Here is a 25,808-nt window from a genome sequence, read left to right on the forward strand (position 1 = left end):
CTTGAAACTATTAATTATCTCACCTCGCACTGGGCTGAATGGGTTGGCTTGTTTCAGAGCAATGGCTGACTCAAGTGACATGTTCTTACTAACAGGCACAGTAGTGTCTGATTATCCCAATTTGCAAAATTTTATAAGAGGTTAAACAAACAAAAATAGAATATAATGTGGTCTGGCGTGTATGGGAATGTAGGGGTGGAGGGGAGAGTTATTGGATCAAGAGATCTGAGCTAGGAACATGCAACCATTCGGTGCCTAGAATGAAACTCTGCCAAAAATATGTCAAAAGATACAAATTTAAGTGGAAGTAATTGTTATGACAAAGAGGTGATTGAAATTGAAGTCTGTTTGAAGGCCAAAGGTGGGATTAAAATATTTTCTGTGGGCTGCAACAGTCACGCCTAGGTGTGGACATGATCTGGGTTAAATTTCATTGCTGTCAAGTTGCAATTTTTGAGACAATCAAATGCAAACATTATACTCCATTTAGTACAGAGAGTTAAGACTCACCCATTCAGAAATATGATAAATGATTAAAATTTTGTAATCTTCAAAGTGCATTGTCTATTCTTCTCACTGATCAGAAGGAAATAAATTCTTCAAGAGCTAATCAATGAAGTTGCGTGGGTGAGAACGGTAAGCCTTGGCGCTGGGACAGTGCTTGACCATGTCCTTCTGGCACCAACCCCATTTGTGTTTGCAGGTCAGTTGGAGGGACCTTATTAGTGCAAAGAAAAAGATTGCCTAGGTTGTATCATTGGCAGCTTCAGTCAGTCTTGAAGCAAAATGCCCAAACTAACATGACATAACAAAATCAATTTCCATGGTGCAGGTTATTCACCTGCACAGGTCCCATCCTGGGATCAAAGGCATCTCATGAACTGCCCAACATGTTGGAGTTAGAGCAGAACAAAATTATAATGACATTACTACAGAAGGATTTTCAAGGCCACAGAAGGTTGCTTACTAACTACTATTTGACTTAGAAGATATTTTTGCTTTAAGTTGCAATGCACGTCAGATATGATTTCAGGAGAGAGGAGAACTTCTTCAAAGTTGGTATACTTTGGTGAGATTTCACAGTGGTTCAGTGAAATGGAGACACAAGCAGACGCTGGAATTATGAGCAAAACACAAAATGCAGGAGGAACTCAGCAGGTCAGGCAGCATCTGTGGAGGGAATGGACAGACACTATTTCTGGTCAGGATCCTTCTTTGACTCTCTTCAGTCTGAAGAAGAGTCCCGATCCAAAATGCCATCTGTCCATTCCCTCCACGGAGGCCGCCTGACCCGCTGAGTTCCTCCAGCACTTTGTGTTTTGAACCTACTTATGTTGCCCTCTGAGTAGCAGTAAGATTTCGAGATCTACTTTCTCCTTTAAATTTAGATTTAGATTTAGAGGTACAGCTTGGAAACAGGCCCTTCGGCCCACCGAGTCCGCGCCGCCCAGCGATCCCCGCACATTAACACTATCCTACGCACACTAGGGACAATTTTTACATTTACCCAGTCAATTAACCTACATACCTGTACGTCTTTGGAGTGTGGGAGGACACCGACGATCTCGGAGAAAATCCACGCAGGTCACGGGGAGAACGTACAAACTCCGTACAGACGGCGCCCGTAGTCAGGATCGAACCTGAGTCTGCATTCGCTGTAAGGCAGCAACTCTACAGCTGCGCCACCATGCCGTCCTTTAGTTTCTCCACTTTGCATAAACATTTTGTGTCTCGCTATTATAGAAGTTTGATTATTTAGTTGAGAAGCCATACTCTTAAATGAAGTCTAGGCCATACGATTTTCAGCACATTTTAAGGTTAGGCAACTGGATCCCATGAATGTAACCAAGTCATTTAGAACTGAACAATAATGTAGACCTATAATGCAAAATCAGTCCATTTCAATCCATTCATTGCAATTGGATACATGTTTGCAATAGTAAGTGGTTGAGTGAATTCTGAGCAGGATAGTAATGGATATTAAGGAGATGTAGAAAGGCTGGTTGAATGGGCAGCCAGGTTACCATGGAGGTTTAACGCTGAAAAATTGAAGTGTTACATTTTGGTAGGTGGAATAAGAAGACACAATCTAAACCGAAGGGCACGATACTAAAAAGGTTACAAGAACTAGAAAATATATTGGGATCAATGCACAATTTGTTGAGAAAGCAAGATGAATCTTCATAAATGTTCTGTTTCATTTTTAACTCTTTCGCAAAGTGCCCTGTAATTTCTAATGTACAATGCCCAAATAGCACCAGATTAATCACGTTAATGAAACACTCACTCACCCACAACAGGAATATTGTGTCCAATTCTGGGAGCGCACTTTAGGAACACTGTGAAGGATTTGGAGAAAGAAGAGATTTGCCATCTTGAAATAATACTATTGACTGTATGACAAATGAAATTCCTCGTATGTTGCAAAACATACTTGGCTAATAGAGTATGATTATGATAATTATGATTATGAAATTAATTAATTGCTATGTAAACCATTTAGCCTCTCTGACCACGAATAGCATTTAGAATCCAATGTTCCTAAAACATAGTTTCTGAAATATCTTTATGAAACCCTCGACTCAGATGTTCCAATATACTGATCTTTTCAAATCCACTGGCATGGGGCAAGGGAATTGGCATGGGGCAAGGGAATTGGCATGGGGCAAGGAGTAAGGCAAAGATCACCCATGCATCCACGATTTCTAGGGCCACCTCCTTGAGTACTCTGGGATGCAGACCATCACGCCCTGGGGATCTATCTGCCTTCAGTCCCAACAGTTTACCAAACACCATTTTCTGACTAATGTGGATTCCCTTCAGTTCCTCCCTCCCATTAGATACTCGGTCCCCTAGTATTTCTGGGAGATTGTTTGTGTCTTCCTTAGTGAAGACAGAACCAATGCACTCGTTTAACCGTTCTGCCATTTTCTTGTTTCCCATTATAAATATATTATGTTATTGTAACTTGAAGCACAAGATTGGTCATGGTGTTCAGAAAGTTGCTTTTAATAATCCTGAAGTGTAAGGGAAGCTGTTTCACTGTAAATTGCAAGATGTTGCAGGGCAAATGTAACGTGCAAGTGCTGAGAGGATCTGAGAAAAATAGTCACCCTTGTTTTATTATGAAAATCTTCACGCAAACACGGTTTCACATATGCTGCCAACAGTGGTCTTTGAATGACTTCACCTTCTGCTGTGATCCCACATTTTCCCTGGAGAATTCTTGAAACACTGGAACTGAATAGTTCAGCATTGGCTGCTGCCCTAGTCCCCTCACTCTGCAGCTTTAGAGTTTAGAGATACAGAGCGGAAACAGGCTTTTCGGCCCACTGAGTCCACCCAATCAGTGATCATCCCGTACACTAACACTATCCTATGCACTCGAGGGATAATTTTTACTGAAGCCAATTAACCTACAAACCTGTACATCTTTGGAGTGTGGGAGGAAACCGGAGCACCCGGAGGAAACTCATGCAGTGCCAGAGAGTACTTACAAACTCCGTATGGAAAGCACCCATAGTCAAGATTGAACCTGTGTCCCTGGTGCTGCAAGGCAGCAACTCTACCACTGCACCACTGTGTCGCCACATTTAGAAGAGTTGTAGTCTAGTTGCATTCACTCTGGCTATATAACGATTTTAAGAAAGGTATACATAAGGTAGGCAGTCAGGACCTTTTTCTGAGGAAGGAAAGATCAAATCAAAATCATAGCTTTAGGTAAGAATGGCTGATGAGCAGAGCAGGTTTTTTGCACAGAGGGTGGTGAGTGACTGGAATGCACTTCCAGGGTTGGTGGGCGAGGCAGATACAATACTGGCATTTAAAAGACTTTTGGATGGGCATAGATATACAGGGAATGGAGGGATATAGGGTATGTGCAGGCAGATAAGAGTTGATCTTGGCATCATGTTCGGCACTGATATTGGGGGCCAAAGGGTCAGTTCTTGTGCTGTACTGTTCTAATGTCCCATGATAGTGATGAACTCTGCCAGTATTCAAATATTCTCTCCCATTTCTCATGAACAGTGACAGCAAAGCTATTCTGTACATTTCCAATATTTGGTACTAAAACTTCAACAATGGTGCCACAGGGGCCCTGCGGTACAGATGCTGCCTTACAGCGCCAGAGACCCGGGTTCGATCCTGACCAGGGTGCTGTCTGTATGTAGTTTTGTACGTTTTCCCCGTGACTTGCGTGGGTTTTCTCCGAGTACTCCGATTTCCTCCCAAAATTCCAAAGACATACAAGTTTGTAGGTTAATTGTCTTCAGTAAAATTTTAAATTGTCCTTGGTGTATAGGATAGTGTTTGTGTACGGGGATCGCTGGTCGGCGCGGAAGGGCCTGTTTCCGCGCTGTATCTCTAAACTGAACTGAAACTGAACAATGTACCGGTACATTGGAACAGAATGACTTCTGACGACTGGATGGGTAAGTTGCTGCTTTCCTCCCTCTATGATTCTGAAGCTGAAATGTTGGCATACTCCTTCCCGGTTTGTGAGGACACCAGGTGCTGAGTGATTTTTTTTAACTGAGGCAAATTTAAGAGGGCAGCGAACTTTGAGAAGGGCATTCAACTGCTTCTCGAAATTGATCAGGTCATGAGGTCAAGTCATGAGGTCCAAAAGCCAGGCTGGTGCTGTTCCCTGCCTTCTCTTGGGCTTGCCGGACTCCAAGAGCACGTCTTCGGTGCTTCTGGTGGATGGAATGCTCACTGCAACTCAGGCAGCAGACCTCTGACCGTGGGAGGAAACAGTTGAGGGGGATCTTGGTGATGGGTTCCTCCGTGGCAGATAGCGGGGAGGTCCTTCTGCAAACACCACCAATGGATTGATTAATCTCCCTTTTTGAACTTAGTCAAGTTTACAGCATTCTGGCAAGTCCTCTTCTCAACCATGGGTGTTGAGGAAGTGAATTTGTGAGACTGCTCTTTCCCCGAATGAAGAATATGTGTTGTAATCTTTGCAATTCGGTTCTATATTAGTTACTCATTCACTTTGCAAACGAGCGATTAAAGAAATGCTGTTCGGAGATTTTGCCATACCTCGTCGTTATGAATTCACGGGGTCATAATCCTAAAGCTAATGCACTGCTGTGGTGGATCACTGAGTAGCTCAGTGCAATTGACTTTCACCACAGAAAGAGTTAACGAAGGGTTTCCTGCACAGTGTGTTCCAAGCAAGTCAGGGCCGGTTAGATCTCTCTCAGCAGGACTGTTTAGGAAATGCTATTAACAACTAATCATTTCACAAACTCTGAGAACCTGCCTTACAGTCAGACAAATAGCAATCAGTCAGGCTAATTTATAATGAAATAATTTATGCTAAAGACCTTCCTGAGTGTTAATGGCCGCTGGATATACCAGTATGATTAACATTAATGTGACAATAATCCCTGAGAGTTCTGGATGGCCTTTCAAAAGTCTTGAGAAATGCTTCCACCTTCAAAACAACAACAACATCAAAATAAGCCTGGAGGTGGAAAACATCCTGATTTGACCCTTCAGCTGGCAAGCATTTTGCTTTTCTTGGCATTTATGTAACCTTCAGTGTTTTTTACTTCTGTGGTTGGCAGCAACCCCATCTACAGCTCATAGGTCGCAGGGTCTGAGTTTATTCCTGCAAAGTGTTGCAACAGAAGTCCTCCTTGAAAATAACAACCAACTTCCTATCGGATGGAACTGGATAGAGGGCTGAACTGGAGATGTGGTCATCTAACTTGGAGAAGGTTGGACGGTGTGCGGAGGAGTTCAACACCGTGGAGAAAAAACAGAGCAACAGAGGGAACTAATCCCATCAGATTATGTGGCATCGACTACAACGGCGATAGAATGATCCAAGACAGAATTGTTGAGTCACCTACAACTTTGATGGAAATTTTGATAAGAATGACCTGTGGAATTCGAAATGAACAAGAATGCAGATGTTAGAAATCAGAAATACAAGCAGAAACTACTTTCAATAGGTTTAGGTTTAGTTCTATTACAGTCACTTGTACCAAGGTGTACAGTCACTTGAAACGTTTTGTTTCTGAAGAAGGGTCTTGACCCAAAATGCAACCCACTCCTTCTCTCCAGAGATGCTGCCTGTTACTCCAGCTTTTTGTGTCTATAAGATGTTTTGTTTTACATGCTATGCAATCAGATTAGATAATACTATACATAAATAATTCGTCAAACTCAAGGACAGTAGATAGACTCACAGGCCAGGCTTCATCTGTAAAGAAAGGAACAGTTAACGTCTATGTTGATGTTTCATCAGAAAAGATTTGATGAACGTTTACTAATCTGAAACAAAAACTGTTTCGCTTTTCACCGATGCAGCCTGACCCATTGGGTGTGTCTGTTTTGCAATTTACTGAGCTGGTTGGTTCTAACCGTTGCTGAAGAGTGGAATTATCCAAGACAATGACAGATGAATCACCTAGATCTGTACAATAGAGTTACAACAGTGTGACTGCAAGTAGAAGGATTATCAGTAGTTATTGATTAAGCTGGAACATTTAATGGGGTTAGGAAATGGTCATTTGGACTGGATTATTGAGCATAAAACATCAATTTAGAGCTGAGAAAGGGCACCTGGGGAATTATATAATCTACAAACAATCTGCTGGAGAAACGCGGAAGGTCACGCAGCACTTTGGGTGGAAAGAAATGGTTGGCATTTTGGGTCCAGACCCTGAGCAGGACAATTATGTAGCGCTTGGGTAGCTTACACCCCAGCGGTATGAACATTGACTTCGCTAACTTCAAATAGCCCTTGCTTTCCCTCTCACTCCATCCCCTCCCCCTTCCGAGTTCTCCCACCAGTCTTACTGTCTCCGACTACATTCTATCTCTCTCCCGCCCACTCCACCGACATCAGTCTGAAGAAGGGTGTCGACCCGAAACGTCACCCATTGCTTCTCTCCAGAGATGCTGCCTGTCCCTCCGAGTTACTCCAACATTTTGTGTCAACCTTCGATTTAAACCAGCATCTGCAGTTCTTTCCTACACAAATTATGTAGCCTTAATCTGTTTGAAACAGTTTAACTTCATCTTGAAGAGTTCCAGTTGCTCTGAGATAACCCACATGGAGTTGTGCACAGTCCATTATGCCTGATGAATGGGTTGAATTCTCTGAAGAGGTGGCAAAAGCAATGGACAGCTGAATGTTTATGGTTGCAAATGTGTGAAGTTCAGCACCTCGGTGCTGAAGGCAACTTTTTGATCTGTGTCGGAAATTGTTTCAGCAACTGGGGACTGGGAGTAGGTATAATGACCAGGTTTTAAAAGTAGGGAGTGGAGAAGCTCTAAAGAAATGTATGTCCTCAGCTCATGGCTTCGCCTTTGAGCAAAAGGCTAGGTGGGAGGTGACCCATAATTATAAAAATAGGAAGCCCACTCAACAACCAAGTAACGAATGGGCCAAAATGCTGGCAAGAATAATAAAGGGCATCGTGGACAAAAGTGACCTTTTAATAAACCTGGAAACCTCAACTATGGTAGTAAATCAATCCTTGAGTGCAAACCTAAATGAAAGGGCGGTTGTTTCGGCTGCAGTTATAAAACTCAAGAAATACATTAAAATTTGAATGAAAGATTATCATGAGATTCTGCATGCATGCTGTATGACTTCATTTTCAATTCTGTGTCATTACATGCAAAAGCAGGTATTCTGAAAATTGAGCATGTGCACTTAACCTATGAATATCAACTATAATAATCCCACCAATGTTATCCAATATGATAAGAACTTATTTTATATTATTCAGCTGCATTTTGACCAACAGACTGACTATGTTCTGTCACATTAGTCCAATGATACTACCATCTAGGTAGATGGCAGCCATTTCTAAGATTAAACCAATAGCATCACTATCATAACTCCGCATCCCACAAGTATTTCTGCCTCAAATCTAATCCATTAATTAACTTTATTTCCTCTGTGCTTTCATGATTATCTCTCAATAGTCGAAAATGAATAATTCCTTCCATTTTCAGCCCTTCTGTCCTTGTTCCCAGAAGTTCACTGAACATTACAAGTGTTGCTTTCTAACAATCATGACACCAGCTAGCTTGCACCAGTTCTTGGGTGACATTTAATTGGGCAGCCAGAAATAGAATTATTTACTACATGTTGTGGCCTAATTATGGTCTTATGGTCAAGGGATCCAACATCCAACATTGGAAGAAATCCAAATACTGTGATCGCAAATTATTGGAGGTTTTGAGGAGTTGCCTTGGCTTTATCCCAGATCTATTCCCTTGCATTCTTCAGAGAGATGTCACTCTCTGCATGACCTCATTGGGACAACTAAAGAAAACAAGTTGGGAAGATTGATCAAGAGTCAAGCGTTTTATTGTCTTATGTCCCAGGTAGAACAATGAAAGTGTTACTTGCAGCAGCACAACAGAATGTGTACACGTAGTACAATGTAAACAATATAATAAACGAGAAGAAAAGCTCAGTTTGTGCATATATACACACACTCACAAGTACATATACATATGCAGATTTGATTAGTAGATGGATGGAGTGAGTGACAAAGGCTAGAGGGGAAACCAGGGCAAAAGGGTGTCAGATATTGAGAGAAGAGGAGCGAAATGTAAAGCCAGAGGGAGGAATATAGGTTGAATGGGACAGGGAGGAAGGGAAAGAGGGGGGATAAAAGGGAATGACAGATTTGGGGATGGGAAGGAAGGGAAAGGAGCAGGGTGACAGGGACAGGAAAGTAGAAGAAATGGGTGGAGGGACACAGGAAAGAGAGACGGGGGTAACATTTTTACACCCTCTCCTGCCCATCCTTTCCATCCCCTTCCTGTATCCCTTCCTCTGGCTTTATATTTCATTGCCCCTCTTTTCTCCATATTGGACACCCCTTTGTCTCCTCTTCTCCTCTAGCCTTTGTCACTTACCCCACCAATCTGCCAATGAAACCTCCATCACATGCATTCACCTATCACTTACAGGCTTTAGCCCACCCCTACCTCTCTTTTCTTTCCCCTACTACAATCAGTCTGATGAAGGTTCCTGACCCACAACTCGGCCTATCCATTCCCTTCACAGATGCTGCCTAACCTGGTGATTTACTCCCACACTTTGTGTTTTGCTCAAGATTGCAGCAACTGTAGTTCCTTGTGTCTCCATAAATTCTATGGACCCTGAAGGGCCTGTCCCACTTAGGCGATTTTTTAGGCGACTGCCGGCTACTGTCAAAGTCGTAGCAGATCGCCAAAATTTTCTTTTACCCGTCAACAATGACCACGACAATGCCGAGTCAGGTCGAGATTACACCGTCTTCGGAAACATCGCGAAATTCCCACGCTGTCAATGCTTCTCCGGCGCCCTAATTTTCTCTGAAATCACTGAGAAGTCGGTAAATACTTGAGAGTTTTGAACTATAACATCTTGTATGGGTTACTTAAAAACCAAGCTTCACGGTAACAAGGCATAAACTGGATTGACTTCCAGTTTACTAATGGCAGTATTAAGAAATTTAATTTTAAAAGTGGTTAAATGGATTTTTGTGAAAAGTGTGTGGGCATTCTTTGAAAATGTACGGAAGATGCATACCTGGTTTCTGGGTTGCATATCTAGGTTTGGAGCCAACTTTAATTGTGATCGCTGATGGCCATAAACATTGCGAAAATTCCCACGCTTACCTGACCGTCAAACTGTCGCCTCCAATCTACCTGTCAAATGTCCTGACGGTAAGTAAATTGGTTAAACACAAGTATTTTATGGTATCTTGAAATGACTTTACTTATTTTAATATTATGTGCTTCTAAATGCATCTAAGAGAAACTAGCAAACCTGGGGACAGCATGCGACAGCGCCCACAACAAGCCAGCTGTCGCCGAGAAATTTCATTCCGGATGATTTCTCAGCGATGCTTGGAACTCTTGGAAGACTCCTCACAATCATGCCCGCGACACCCCGGCGAACTGTCGGCGACAGCCTAGTCGCCGGTAGTCGCCTTAAAATCGCCTAAGTAGGACAGGCCCTTAAGGCTCTCATATTTTACGTTGGAAATCATGCACAGAATATCCATTCCAATTAGAGTTGTACCAACTAATTATTTTGGTAATTAAATACTCTGTCAATTATCCCAATAATTTATTTGGTACTTGGCGATATTAAACGCTATAAAGCTGACAGTTTCTTTCTAAATGGGGATTTGATAGCAACACCTCAGCATCATGCTGACTCAGGAACAGCTTGTTCAGATTAGATTTTCAAATGTAACATATGTCCACTCGCTACTCAATAAACTGAATATCACAAATCTATTTGCTGCAGGTTTTATTGCATTGATCTTTAGCAGAGTACTGATCCTAACAGCTGGAAGAGATGCAGGTGATTATTCTACCATGGTCTTGCAGCATGGTGGCTCGGCGGTAGAGTTGTAAAAGTGCCAGAGACCCGGGTTCAATCCTGACTATGGTGCTGTCTGTTCGGAGTTAATAGACAAAAGACAATAGGTGCAGGAGTAGGCCATTCGGCCCTTCGAGCCAGCACCACCATTCAATGTGATCATGGCTGATCATTCTCAATCAGTACCCCGTTCCTGCCCTCTCCCCATACCCCCTGACTCTGCTATCCTTAAGAGCTCTATCTAGCTCTCTCTTGAATGCATTCAGAGAATTGGCCTCCACTGCCTTCTGAGGCAGAGAATTCCACAGATTTACAACTCACTGAGTGAAAAAGTTTTTCCTCATCTCCGTCCTAAATGGCCTACCCCTTATTCTTAAACTGTGGCCCCTGGTTCTGGACTCCCCCAACATTGGGAACATGTTTCCTGCCTCTAACGTGTCCAACCCCTTAATAATCTTATATGTTTCGATAAGATCCCCTCTCATCCTTCTAAATTCCAGTGTATACAAGCTCAGCTCACTGCCAGTGTGGTGAGGTAGCTGAGAGTAAGGCTAAGATGGTGGATTCTGTAACTTGCCTATTGTGTGTAAAGAGTGTAAAAGTGGAATAACACAGAACTAGTGTGAATAGGTGATCATTGGTCAGCATGAACCCGAAGGGCTGAAGGGCCTATTTCCCATGATGTATCACAAAACAAAACTAAACTAAATAGGTTGGGGATTTTAGAACATTGAAAAATCTTTCAGATATTGATACCCGATGTGGCATCCTGTACATTGGCAAGACCACGCTTTAGAGTTTGGCAACCATTTCACCAAACACTTGCGCGCTGTCTGCCATGGTCTACGGGATCTACCAGTTACTAACCATTTTAACTCCTCTTCCCATTCCCACACTGTCCTTCCTGTCCTGAGCTTCCTCCGTTGGCAAAATAAGGCCGAACGCAAACTGGAGGATCAATGCCTTATATTCCGCTTGGGTAGTTACAACCCAATGGTATGAACATTGAATTCTCCAATTTTAGGTAATTACTAAACCTTCTCTCCCCCCTCACCCCACCTCATTCCCCCTCTCTTCAGTGCCCCACCTGGACTTGACTAACACCTGTTTATTCTTTCCCCCTCCCCTTCCACCTACATTCCATCCTCTAGCTTCACAATTCACAACTCCTCAGTCCTCCTCAATTGAGGGATTAATGGGTCTACTCCTGTGCTCTTATGTTGTTAATCCATTAAGGTTTGCATTGAAAAGTTACCATGTTGTGCACAATTTAATGTATTCTATCTACTTTTCAAATTAAAGAAAGTTAAAAGCGCTACTTATAGAAAAACTTATTTGAATTTATAATGTTGTCCATAATTTATAATTCGTAACAAGATCGACTGAATTTTGAGTGAATCAGTAACTCGATCAATGGAATCACTTGATAAACTAAAGGGGTACTGCCTTTATTCTGCATGCGGCAAGTCATGAACTGCCCTTGGTGAAAGAATGATACTGAGATCAGGAAATGTCATGACTTCTTCATTGTGCCTGTGTCATTGTGTTGCATCTCAATAAACAAAAGGAGAACCGATGTTAGTGGTTTTACAGAACATCCATTCAAGTCAAACTAATTACTTGGCTGAAACCTCAGTGATTTTCTTTGTATCATTTGTCATGTGCATCCACATTGCAAAATAAACCAGAGATTGAGAGATTCTTGATTAATACGGGTGTTAGGGGTTATGGGGAGAAGGCAGGAGAATGGGGTTGATTGGGGAAAACAGATCAGCCATGATTTAATGGCAGAATAGACTTGATGGGCCGAATGGGCTAATTCTGCTCCTTGAATGCATGAACATGAATAAACCTGTCCAACAATGAGGCAGCCTCTTACTTTGATGCTGGGGGCACAAGGAGGGTGAGGATCATCCAGATAGTGGTGAAAACCAATGGCAAAAATGGAAGGATGCAGGTTTGATTTCCAGTCCCCTAATTCACTGAGGCATTGAATCAATAGAGATGGGTTTGCATTGGATAATATCTAGGGCACTCCGTTTGTTCATTGTAGATGGCCTCCTGGAAGTGCAAAGCAAAGGATAGACTTCTGCTCAGAATCATTGATGCAGGTAATGACTAAACATCTGACATGTTGTCATGTAGCACATATCATAGCAAACACGCTGTTGCATCGTGCCATCACATCCACATGCTTCCACATCCTATCATGCTACAATGTTACATATGCAATCATATGTTATCATGCTATCCTGTTACATCACACATTCTGTTATATTCTCTTCTCTTACCCTCCTTGGAAAAATTTAGATGTGAAATTGGAGTCTGACTTTCTCCTTGTTTTTCGATAAACATTCTGAAGTATGCATCCAAAGTTTATTTATTTTAGTTTTTTGATTTCACTACAGTGACGGTGTATTAATCGTGCAAGATGGGTGATGTTCCAACTGGATAAAACAGGTCTTTATCCAAGTGAATAGCCTTCAGAAGGCCTTTCAATGCATATCTGTGCTTGTTGGGATTGTGACTCGGTTTATCTTTCAATATAAACAAGTTTAGTTTAGTTTAGTTTATTGTCACGTGTACCAAGATACAGTGAAAAGTTTTATTTTTGTTGCGAACTATCCAGTCTGCGGAAAGACTATACATGATTACAAACAAGTCGCCCACAGAGTCCAGCTGCTTATTTTCAGAATGTTCCGGTTTTTTTTAGTTTTAATGCACAGTGCACAGACTATATTCATTTGGGGAAAATTGACTATAGGGAGTGCACATACTGTATACTGGATGGGGATGGGGATGGGGATGGGGAGAGTGGGGAGGGACACAATGCAAACTGATGATATGGTTCGATACATCCCTGTAACTGTGGGAGTTCTGGCCTTGTGAATGTGTGGGAATGTAACTTATCCCCATTAGGACAAGGAGAGTATTTGCCGACAGGTCCAGAAAGGTGTGAAATAGAGTAAAGAAACAAATGGGGAATGTTAACTAAAAAGCAAATTCTCAACAGAATTATTTTCACTCATATTGCATATAAAGAAAGGGATCACAGTCATTCTTAAAAGAATCTAAACATTCTTTCCATCTGACCTTGCAATAGGAGAGGTACCAACAAAAGGTAGACACAAAATGCTGGAGTAACTCAGCAGGACAGGCAGCAACTCTGAATAGAAGGAACGGGTGACGTTTCAGGTCGAGACCCTTCTTCAGACCCGACCTGAAATATCAACCATTCCTTTTATCCAGAGATGCTGCCTGTCCTGCTGAGTAATTCCAACATGTTGTGGCTATCTTCACTATAAACCAGCATCTGCAGTTCCTTCCTACATATACCAACAGAAGGTGATCTACTAAGTGAGAAGATTTGAAGGAAGCAGGCAGATCACTGTTCCTTCTCACAGTGATCACTTTCAATTCGATTTACTCTGGGGAAAGGAACCACTGGGCAAATATTGTGATACCCTGATATATTGTTATTTTCAAACAGATTTGGAATTAAATGAAATATGCTCACATTGTACATATTGATGTGGTACTATGCTGCCACTTTTGCCCTGGAGAGAGAATGGCATAGTGAAAAAATAATAAGTACTTTATTAAATAAACATTCAATTTCTCAATTTGACTTACAGATTAGATTGGAGGCTGTTAGATTCCCTTAAGGAATTTTATTTGCTTTTCTTTATTAAAATTTCGATTTGCTAATAACCTTTTTATCAGACTTCCTCAGGAACTGGAGCTAATTATACATTGGCTAAACCCCCCCTCAGGATATTCAGAAGTTCACAGGTCACTATTCCTAAAGGTCACTCGCTGTTTGCTGAAAGGTTCCGCCAAAGTTTTTGCCTGTGGATTGTTGGGAATATCGAAGCTGTTTTGGGGTGAAATATTTTGTCAGAAATATGGGAGAGAACGTGAATGTGGTTAAAATAACACAACATAGCTGGAGCATAAGCATCAGAAGATCATACCTGTGTAAATTAAACAGAAATTATAAAACTTTCTTTTGCCCTTTGTGTTAACTGAAAGCTTTTATTGGAGTGTTAAAATGTGGCTTTAGTAAACTAATATCGGTCTGTATGTAAGCGTACTTATTGAACTAGACATATTAAGCTCCTGTTATTTTTAATTTATCAAAAGGAAAAGTACATGTTACAGGATATGTTAGCGTCTTAAACGTTTAACAAAGCTATAAATGTCTTAGTACATGCTTAACGATAAGGAATTCCACCTTTTCAGCAGGCTGAAATTCTTGACATATTCAAAAATTAAATCAAAGCATAAAATTATTTTGTATTTAATAGAGTGACTTTTGGTATTAACTTTCATGGCCCGATAATGTAATGGTTGGAATACTTCCTTTGCACTACTCCATTTCTTTATAAAGTCATATCTCTATTAATCTATGGTGGGAATAATCACAAAAAAAGCCCTGAATCTAATTCTGGAGCATATTTTAACCTTTCAAAATTGCCCAAAAACCATTTATGTTAAAATATTCCAACTCTTTTAAACTTTTTATAACGGTGGCCGTTTTTAAAAGTTTCATTGTATTGTCAATGTAATTATTGCGTAGCAAGATAACGTGTTGTAGCATAAAAATCTGGCCTATTAGTGTCAGAGTTCTGAATTAACACGGTAACCTGTTCCCAATAACTAAACAACTGATTCCAGGTGATTTTAGACCCAAGCATAAAATTCCAATTTAGTCTAGTCCTCTCACTGTTGCAAACTACAAATCCAACTTTTACATCACATTACATATCCGATTCGCAAGCTTCCTGTTTTGTTTGCAACCAAATGTAATCATTCTACAGTCAGTTTGAGGGCAGTGAGACATGTTGCAGTTGTCCTTGTTGTTGCCTCTGTTTTGAGTAAATATTTCCCATAAAAATCCTGATGATAAATTGCTTGGAAAGTGGACCCATGCACAAATCATTATTTAACCGCATGCTCATTCAATTACCTGAAACATTTTCCATCAATAAGAAATATGGTAAAAGAATTACATATTCTGTAATGGCTGCACCAGCCTAATAAATATACGGCAGGCTGGCTATAATTTAATAGAGCTGCTTATTGTGATGTCTGAAATTATAATCAATAGTGAAACAACTCCATTGTAAAGCAAGTATGTTAGGCACTTGTGATACCTCAAGTATACTGTATGTTTGAGATAATTCTCTTTACCCTGTCACTTCCGGTGGTCTCATTTCCTAATACATTTACATCAGCAGCTGTCAGTACTTTTAAAAAAAAGTTATTAACACCATGAGTCTGGGAGTTTCAAATAAAATCAAAGGGAAAAAGCAACTTGCCTGGAGAGGCAAGCTACATCTGACTAATGTCTTGTGTTTCTCAGTGCTTCTGACACAAAAATTGTATTTGTAATTTTAATCCATTCAAATTGCAGTGGTCACTATTTCTGCTTATATTTTGCGTATATTGTCATTATGTACGATGGACAATTTAGAACATTCTAAATATTTCCGGACCTCAGAAAAGCACATAATTTTCAACTAATTTCAGTCCTTTCTTATGTGGAATCTAAATCCTCTTGAAATAATGAAAGAGAAAAGAGCCATACCATATTTTTTGAACAATATTTGCAAATGCATGCTAATCGTTAATCCCTAGCATTATTTGATGCTTCGGAAAATATAGACTTTAGAGTTAAAAACAAGTCTGGACTCCATCTGGAGATGATAACATGATTGAAACAGTGTGTATCAGGTCTTTATAGATCCTTAAGATTATTTAATGTAATTACTTGTTCTCTCAGCAGAGGGAGTAATGTCTTGGTGAAAGCATTGATACAAGCTTATACGCTCTCAGCCTAGATCTGGGCGATCAACGCATTCAAGTATCTGCTGTTGAAAGAAGAGACTGATAAGTGTCCTCATGATAGCATTAGTTCTCAGCAGTTTTCTAGAAGTCCATTCCTATAGACTGCTCGTAGGAACAATACACGATGCTTCATACTGCAAAAGATCCCAACATATTATTTTCCCTCCTTTCAGGTTCATCTTCACTTCAATTTAAATTGTTTGCTATTTCGTCTACCAAGAGCACAGGAGGCTGAGGGGTGATCTTGTAGAGGTGTCTAAAATCACGAGTGGAATAGATAGGAGGAATGCACGGCGTCTTTTACATAGAGTAGGGGAATCAAGAACCCGAGTACATAAATATAAGGCGAGAGGGGAAAGATTGAATGGCAGGGCCCAGGGAGTGTTGTGGAGCAGAGAGATCTGTGAGTGCAGGTACATAGTTTGTTGAAAGTGGCGTCACTTTAGAGGTGTATAACATCATGAGGGGGAATAGATCGGGGGAATGAATGCACAGTCATTTACCCGGAGTAGGGGAATCAAGAAACAGGGGACATAGGTTCAGGGTGAGAGGGGAAAGATTTAATCGGAGCCCGAGGGGCAATTTTGTCACGCAGAAGTTGGTGGGTATATGAAATGAGCTGCCGGAGAGGTAGTGGAGGCAGGTACTATAACAACATTTAAAAGACCTTTGTATAGGTACATGGATAGGAACGTTTTAGAGTGATATGGACCAAACACGGGCAGCTGCGACTAGAGTAGATGGAGCATCTTCGTCAGCCTGGGCAGGTTCGGCCAAAGGGCCTGTTTCCTTGCTGTATGATTCTAAGACACTAAGAAAGGATCAGATCAGTAGCTCAGCCAGGAGCTGTCATATTGTCCACACCAAAGCTTAACTATTATGCCCGTGCCGACTAATGCTTTTGTAAGTATCCTAGGAATGTTATGTACAAAACCTAGTGTCCTTATTTTCAGCCATTGTAGGTGAGATAGTGGGTTCCAGGATTATAAATTACACCTGCATTCTGGTATATCATATGATGCCTAATTTATTCTATCTCTTCCACACCGTGGATTTTAGAAAAACAGTAACATTTCTGTAGACACCTGAGTTGTTCAGTAGCGATGCTATTTCTAACCAGGCCACGGGAAATCTTGGGGAAATATCTGCATTTGTTGAATTTATAAAAAGGGACCAAGGCTGCTGATATTTCTGGCCTCAGACTTCACCATTTCTTCCCTCAGACTGCAGGAGGAAAGGTTCTTGCTGCAAAGAGATGAGGTTTGTCCTGATTCCTTATTGTTGATAAATGGGGATTAAGAAATTAATTTGCATAATTAAAAGCACATTGTTTGGTCCTTTAAAGTGGTATCTGCAAAATTACGTCACATTGTGGGGTGTGCCTGTCTTTGGGCACGGTGGACAAGAACCTGACAGCATCTTCTCTTTCAAATTCATCTCCCATCCTGGACTCTGTCTCAGTCCCTAAAGATTCACTGTTCTTGGCCTCAGTCTCCTACCTACCTGATATTTTCCTTTACGGTGCGTCAAATAAGACATTCCTTTATTATGGCACGTTAAATAAGATGTGTGACAGCTATTTTTATAGTTCACCACCAAAGCAGTGATTGTTGCGCTGAACAACTGAACTTTTGCCGTGCAGATGGTATTCTAGGCTATGTTTCATGCCCTGACTAAGATGAGTGAGCCCTGACTAAGATGAGTAGGTTTAGAGGGGACCCGAGGAACATTCTATTCACCCAGAGTGCTGGCTGGGATGTGGTGGAGATAGATGTTCTCACTAGGTTTAAGAAACATCTGGACAAGCTCTTGAATCACTAAGACACAAAAGGCTATGAACCAAGTACTGGTAAATGAGATTAGTAGAAATAGGGCTTCATGATCACTATTGGACGTGGTGAGCTAAGGCCCTATTTCTCTGCTGCGTGACTCTATGACTTGGAACCTTTTTTTGCAATTGGAGCAGTCCAACTCTGTGAAGAAGTTGGGAGTCTATGTTATAGCTGTACAAGACATTGATGAGGCCACATTTAGAATATTGTTTTCACTTTTGATCACCCTGTTATCGGAAATATGTTGTTAAATTGGAAAGGGTGCAGAGAAGATTTACGAGGATGTTGCTAGCATTTCAGGGCCTGAGATATAGGGAGAGGTTGAGCAGTCTAGGACTTTATTTCTTGAAGTGTAAGAGGATGAGGTGTAATCTTATAGAGGTTGTGTTAGATCACGAGAAGAATAGATTTAATAGGAACCTGAGGGACAATCTTTTTACACAAAGGGATGTAGGTATATTGAACGAGCTGGAGAGGAGGTTGTTGGGACAGATACTATCAGAACATTAAAAAAAAATATTGGCAGGTACATGGAGAGGATAGATTTAGAAGGATATGGGCCAAATACAGGCTGGTGGGACTAGTGTAGATGGGGCATGTTCGTTGGCATGGGTAAGTTGGGCCGAATGGCCTTTTTCCATGCAGTATAACCTTTTATTCTGTGACTCTATGACTCTAAAAGGGGCATGAATAAAAAGTTAAATAATTTATCCAAGCCAACCCTCTCATTCAAGGCTGATAAAAAAGAGCAAAACAGAAATTATTAAAAATGCTCAGCATGTCAGACAGCATCTTTGAAGAAAGAAACTGAGTTCATCCTTCAGGCCCTTTCAGGTCTCACATCCAATATGTTCAGGTCTGGTGAGCTGCAGGTAATGGTCAGTTCCACCAGTGGGAACAACGAACTTCAATTAGAAAGTCATCTGACTAAATATATTTATTATTTTAATTTATTTTAATGCTGTCACTGGAATTTTCTACAATTCCTATCATCATCAATATATCAATAAATTTGTATTTCAAATATATGAAGAAAGACCTACAATCTGTACGCATGTTTCACCAGAACTGTAACATGGTTATTCTCCTCTCTTGCTGCTCAACAATTCTAAGCTGCATGTATGTGGTGCCTTCCATGATCGCAAGGCTTTCCAAAGAAATTTACTGTCAGTGAAGAACTTTTGAAATTAAGCTACTGTTGTAAAGACAACAACCGAACAGTGAACAGCAAATTAAGGTCATAAGGTCATAAGTGATAGGAGCAGAATTAGGCCATTTGGCCCAACAAGTGTATGCCGTCATTCGATCATGGCTGATCTATCTCTCCCTCCAAACCCCATTATCCTGCCTTCTCCCCCTGACACCCGTTAACTTACCAAAATCGGCTTAGCCATCATGACCTACTAATGTTTTACTGAAATTGACTGAGGGAAATATTGGTCAGGAATAAATATTGGTCAGGAATAAAGGATTTTTAAATATTCTCTTAAGGGAGTTAATCACACCAATTTTCATTTAGTTTAATTTAGCTCAGAGATATAGCACGGAAACAGGCCCTTTGGGCCACCGAGTCCACGTTGACCATCGTTCACACTAGTTCTATGTTATCTGACTTTTGCACTGACTTCCTACTCAGTGGGGGCAATTTACAGAGGCCGCATGTCTTTGGGATATGGAAGGAAACCGGAGCAACCGATGGAAACCCATGCGGCCACACGGAGAATGTACAAATTCCCCACAGACAGCACCTGAGCTCAGGATCAAACCTGGGTCTCTGGTACTGTGAGGCAGCAGCTTTACCATCTACATCACCGTGCCACACTAATTTCTCCTTTAAAAGACAGCATCTCCAACAATATGGTGGTCCCTCAACACTGGCTTAAACATTCTGGAATGGGATCTGAACTAATAACCTGGCAATAAACCCCAACCCTAATTATACCGGACTGGAGTCTCTCCAGTGTTGAGAGTTTTAACTGTGCTGCATACTCTGTGACCTTCTTAAGAGTTCAGAGAGAATAAAATCCTTTGGTAAACCATGTGTTTTAGTATAAAGGAAATAGGTTTACATTTACCCTAGGAAATATCAATTGCCAACTGATTTGTTGTCATTGCTGGATTACAATTGCTTGCAACTCCAGCTTCACATTCAGGAAATCCACATGTGGAGAAGATAAAGGTAGGAAAGAATAGAATTTCACCTGCATCTCTTGAAGTGCCAGATTCATGTCCTTTTCGTAATAAGATTATTGGATGTTACAGAAAAGTCCTGTGATAAAACCAACCAGATGTATGTTGGCTAATAAAGAATCATCTCAAATCTTCTCGTTAAACAACTAACATAAATGTATACTCAAATGAGCCAAGTGGCCTGTAGCTAATATTCTTTTTCCATTTATCAATTAAGTAATTTGAGAATGAAGTTGTTATCATGTCTTTATCGAAAGCTTCTGCATATCCATGTAGTAATAACTGGGAAATTAAAGTCATTTTAGGACGTAGAAATCAATAGAAGCATGGTCTGGTCCTTGAGATTTACCCCATGGCATTCATTGTGGATATGGTGAATTCCATTTAGCTTAAATTTTAATCAAATAACCTAATTGACTATTTGTTTTATCAGATAAACAAAACTGTGCCAATTTTGCATTTAAATGGTTGTATTCTGCCTCCAACATTTTACTGTAAAATTCACGAATTTATTTGACATTGTAATTGCTCTTAGAAGCATTTGCTTTCTTGAAGCTAATCTGTTACTTATAAAAGCAGCTGATGAAGAAGCGCAGTGTATTGCAGCGGAAGACAAATGAGACTTTTCAAATATGCTTACTTTTCTCTTCTGGAGAACTTTGTGAAATGTTGACCGTGACTAAACTGCATTGCTCTAAAGGAGCCTCTTTGTATGCTCTATTCCGTAACCCCATGAGCTCCTTGTGAGGATGACATTTACCCATGGTAGATATCCCGTTCCATTGCAAATCAGTGCAGAGGCGAAATAAATTGTGAAGGAAAGAGAAATGCTAGCAGAAAGAGAAGTTTAACAAGAAAGTTCATAGGTTCATAAGATTATAAGTTCATCGGTGATGGGAGAAGAATTAGGGGCCATTCGGCCCGAATCCACTCGCCATTCAATCGTGGCTGATCTATCTTTCACTCTCATTCCCAGTCTCCTGCCTTCTCCTGAAAGGGAACTAGGGATAAAAGAAATGGAAAGAAAAGGCCGTGTGCATGCATGGCATAATTTCATCGTTCATGACTGTAACTGTATGATCATTACATACATGCCAGGGGAAACCAATCATTTCCATAAGGGAAGCCATCTTTTGTTTTTGCCAAGGATGATCCGTTATTACCTCCAGGATCACGCATTGTATCCGATACTTTCTTCTCATAAACAGGGCAACATGCACACCTTGGTGTTGCCTGGAGTCACCACTGCACTCTTCTCAGCAATGAAGGCGATCTGTTGTGAAAAATTAAACTTCGGTTGCATCATACCGATGACAAGATACAACTGGAGATTATATATAAAGGAGAGATTAATACTCTCAAATGTTTAATTATATAGATTAGAACATTTTAAATAAAAGCATATGAAATGTTGGAAATACTCAGCAAGTCAAGCAGTATTAGTGGTGAGGGAAATAGAGTTAATGTTTACACAGGGCATTTATTCACAAAACGCTGGAGTAACTCAGCAGGTCAGGCAGCATCTCAGGAGAGAAGGAATGGGTGACGTTTCAGGTCGAGACCCTTTGGTCTCGACCCGAAACGTCACCCATTCCTTCTCTCCTGAGATGCTGCCTGACCTGCTGAGTTACTCCAGCATTTTGTGAACAAATACCTTCGATTTGTACCAGCATCTGCAGTTATTTTCTTACACTACTTTTTTACACAGGGTATTTTGCTACCTCGTCTCGACCCAAAATGCCAGCAATTCCTTCTCACCCAGAGATGCTGACTAAGTTGTTCCAACATTTTGCTGAGTTGCTGAGATGTTCCACCCACTAAGTTCCTCCAACATTTTTGTTTGGTCTAACTTTTTTGTTCGATGCTCCCCATAGTTCTAAAAAGATCTCAGCTTCAAGTCTCAAAAGGATCAGGCCCAGACCATCATTATTTGTAGGTTTCATGTGTTGAGGAAAACCATTGTACAGGTAGGTTGAGGCGGACTGAGCAGAGGTGTTCAATAAAACGATCGCCTAGCCTGCGCTTGGTCTATCGTCATAAACCAGCATCTGCAGTTCCATCCTACAATTCCTGCACGTCCTTGGGATGTGGAAGGAAACTGGGGCACTCAAAGAAAACCAATGTGGTCACGGAGAACACACAAACTCCACACAGGAAGCACCTGAGGTCAGGATCAAACCCTGGCCTCTGATGCGGTGAGGCAGCAGCTCTGACGGCTGTGCCACTGGCTTGTTCTTCTATAAAAAAGAGAATATTCCACAGAATGGCTGAATAATTCACATTACAAGACGCCATTTTTTCATTTGTGGTTCTGATCCTGCCTCATTGACATTCTGTGTTTTAATTATTTTGATGTAGATTTTTATTATATTTCAACTTAACCCTTTTCTGGTAGTCAATAGATCATATCACGGGTTCAAATACGTTTTCCTTTCTTATCTAAATATGTAGCGTCCGCATTGTAGACTATTGAAAGTGACTTAATGAAGTGAATTGGGGTCATTTTCTATTCACTCATGCATCGGAATAAACTTGTCAGTATTTCAGCAAAAGCTGGTGTCCAACTCAGGAAATGGCATGGAATACTGAAATATTCCAAATGCTGTTGGGGTAATTCAATAGATGGTCATTCTGTCACCAGCCAACGCTGTTTCTGAGCTTATTATTGCATTTGGGAAAGGCGGGGATGTTTCCACATCCTGCATTGGTTTACTTGTTTCTTGAAAGCACAATATTAAGTCCATTTTTTTTCTGTACAAGGTAAAAGCATGTTGCCATTTAAGCTTATTACCCAGTCAGAAATGATGAAATCATCCACAGAGCAAATAAGGACAATATGCATCCATTCCATAACAATTTTAGTGGCACAGACACTGGGTGGTCTGTTAGACATGTGTTTTCTGAATATATGTTTCAAACTTAATTATTGCTATTTGCTGTTGGGGCTGGCATCAGGAGGTGAGCAGAGACCAGTGGCTCCATTGTGAAGCATCTGAGACATTTAAGCTTCACATTCTGGAGTCAACATCACCACCAGGTGGTCCTCAGCTTTTACAATTAAATCAACGTATCTTCGAGTGTCCTGTAGACAAGATTCTTTGGGAGATATTCTTTTGCGTCCACTCAGCGTTTAAAAAAACCCCATTTAATATTATTTTTAACATCAGATTGAACTTCATCAGTTTAGATGGGGTTTTTTAAAACTTATAAAATAAAAGATTTTTGTAATTTCTGTAAAATTTTCACGTGAATTTGAAATATCTCACGGTATTTTCCAGGTCTCTCCTTCCTCTCAGTCCATGGTTCCTTCAGAGATCTTCTAATCTTAATGTTTTTGTAAATATGTCTGCTTTTTTTATCAACTCAGTAATGAAATCCCCCGCTAATAAATGAAAACTGGTCGCTTTTCGGTCCCAGAAGAAACAGAAGTCAGATCACTTTTGCTTCCTGCGTTGAGGGCTCCTTGTTTTTTTTCTTATCCCAAAATTAAGATTGTGGGAAGTTGTGAATTTGTGGAATTCTCTGCCTCAGAAGGAAGTTAAGGCCGATTCACTGGATGCATTCAAAAGAGAGTTAGATAGAGCTCTTAGGGCTAGCGGAATCAAGGGATATGGGGAGAAGGCAGGAACAGGGTACTGATTGTGGATGATCAGCCATGATCACATTGAATGGCGGTGTGCTTACCATACCAATATGTGTGACATGGCCTCTTTGGCTGCTTGGCACAGAGTTGTGGATCAGTGGTGGAGGGTACTACAGCTTCACTTGGCCAGGCCAACCCTGCAACGTCACCAGGACAACGGGCCTGCATCTTGGACTTTGAAAATGGCACCAAAACCTGGCGATTTTGTATATAGTCTCAGCAAAAACACTTTGTACTTATCTGGGATTGTGCTTATGTATAGTGATAATTTACTGAACAGTATGTAAAAAAAAGTATTTCACTGTACCTCGGTACATATGATGATAAAGATCCATTGAACTAATGAAATTTGTAGCAGTAACACTGGCTCCAGGGTTTTGGGACTTGACTCCTGGAATTGGCTTGAAGGGCTAGCTTCTCTTGATGTCTTTTGAGTGGGTCGTGCAGAAAGAGGATACCTCACCTCCTCTCCTACATCAAAGTCTTCAGTGACTTTACACTTTAGAGATACAGCGTGGAAACAGGCCCTCCAGCCTACCGAGTCCACTCCGACCAGCGATTACCCCATGCACTTACACTATCCTACACACTAGGGATCATTTACAATTTTTACCAAAACCAATTATCCTACAAACTTGTACATCTTCGTAGAATGGGAGGAAACCAAAGCACCCGGAGAAAACCCACGTGACCACAGGAAGAACGTACAAAATCCATACAGTTACGCCATGTAATCAGGAGCGAACTCAGGCCGCTGGGCAGCAACTCTACCGCTGCACCACTGCAGCCTCTGGGAACTGTGGAGCCTGATTGAATATCTCCTGGTCTATCTTCATCAGTGGAATTTCCGCCAGCATCTGCCATAGCTTCGGTACACATCCCCTTTAAGAATTACCGGTTGTTTTTAAATAGGGCAGGGTAGCTTTAAGCAAAACTGGACTGTTGCTCAGGTGATAAGCCAGGCCTAATTGCTGGCTGCACACTGGAGTCCTTGTATTGAGCAGGCAGCATGAAATTGGTGTGGTGAGTGCATTAGAATAATTGGAGACTGGTTAATCATGCATTGCAATCTCCTTGCCATTTTTTCTTGGTCTATCCAATTTACCCCCCTTGTGTGTTTACTGTAACTATTTTCTGAGTAAGAGGATGAGTACACCATTTGGTTATATGACCTCAAACTTGGAAACCAGCCTCTTAGCATAAAATCACAGTACTTTAACAATGAGTCACACAAATTCTTTACATAATCTTCTGAATGTGTTCCTTTAGAGTTCATTATGTACCTTGTAACATCTTTTACAGATGGATTTCTAAATATAGAAACAAAATATTGTATTATAGATATGCTGTAACTATCAGTGTCCACATGTCGTGCAGTTTTGTGTGTTGAGAGGTGTTGATCATTGACCTATCTTGGTCCTATCTTGCTGGTTGGCTCAGCAGATACTCAGTGACAGCAACACAACAGGGCATCTGACATTTCAGCAAATTAAAGAGTTGTTTGCTAACAATACATACATAAATCTTAGAAAATGAAGCAAGGAACAACTGCAAAGGAGGGTATAGTTGAATTTAAGCAGGTAGATATGGAAATAATGAGATGGAAACAGTGAATGGATGGATAGAGGGAAAATAAGAAGTGAAAGAATTTCAAAGCTGATATCTTGTTCACAAACTGCGGCGTAATGAGTTAGCTAAAGGTTTGAGACTCATTATTTAAATTGTTCACCACCAGAGAGACAGACTTAATGTGCTTGATCAAAGTTTTATCATCAAAAGCATTACTTTGCTTTTATTCTACTAATTACAAGACAGTGAAAGCTTTAAGGTCAATTAATGTGGAAGTCTTGGAAGTTGTTAATGGGAAGGCAGAGAGATAAGTATTGAAAGCACAAAGCAAAAGGTGGAGCATATTAAGTGTCTGGTAGGTTGTGGA

This window comes from Rhinoraja longicauda, chromosome 27, assembly GCF_053455715.1.
Source record: "Rhinoraja longicauda isolate Sanriku21f chromosome 27, sRhiLon1.1, whole genome shotgun sequence".
NCBI lineage: Eukaryota > Metazoa > Chordata > Chondrichthyes > Rajiformes > Arhynchobatidae > Rhinoraja > Rhinoraja longicauda.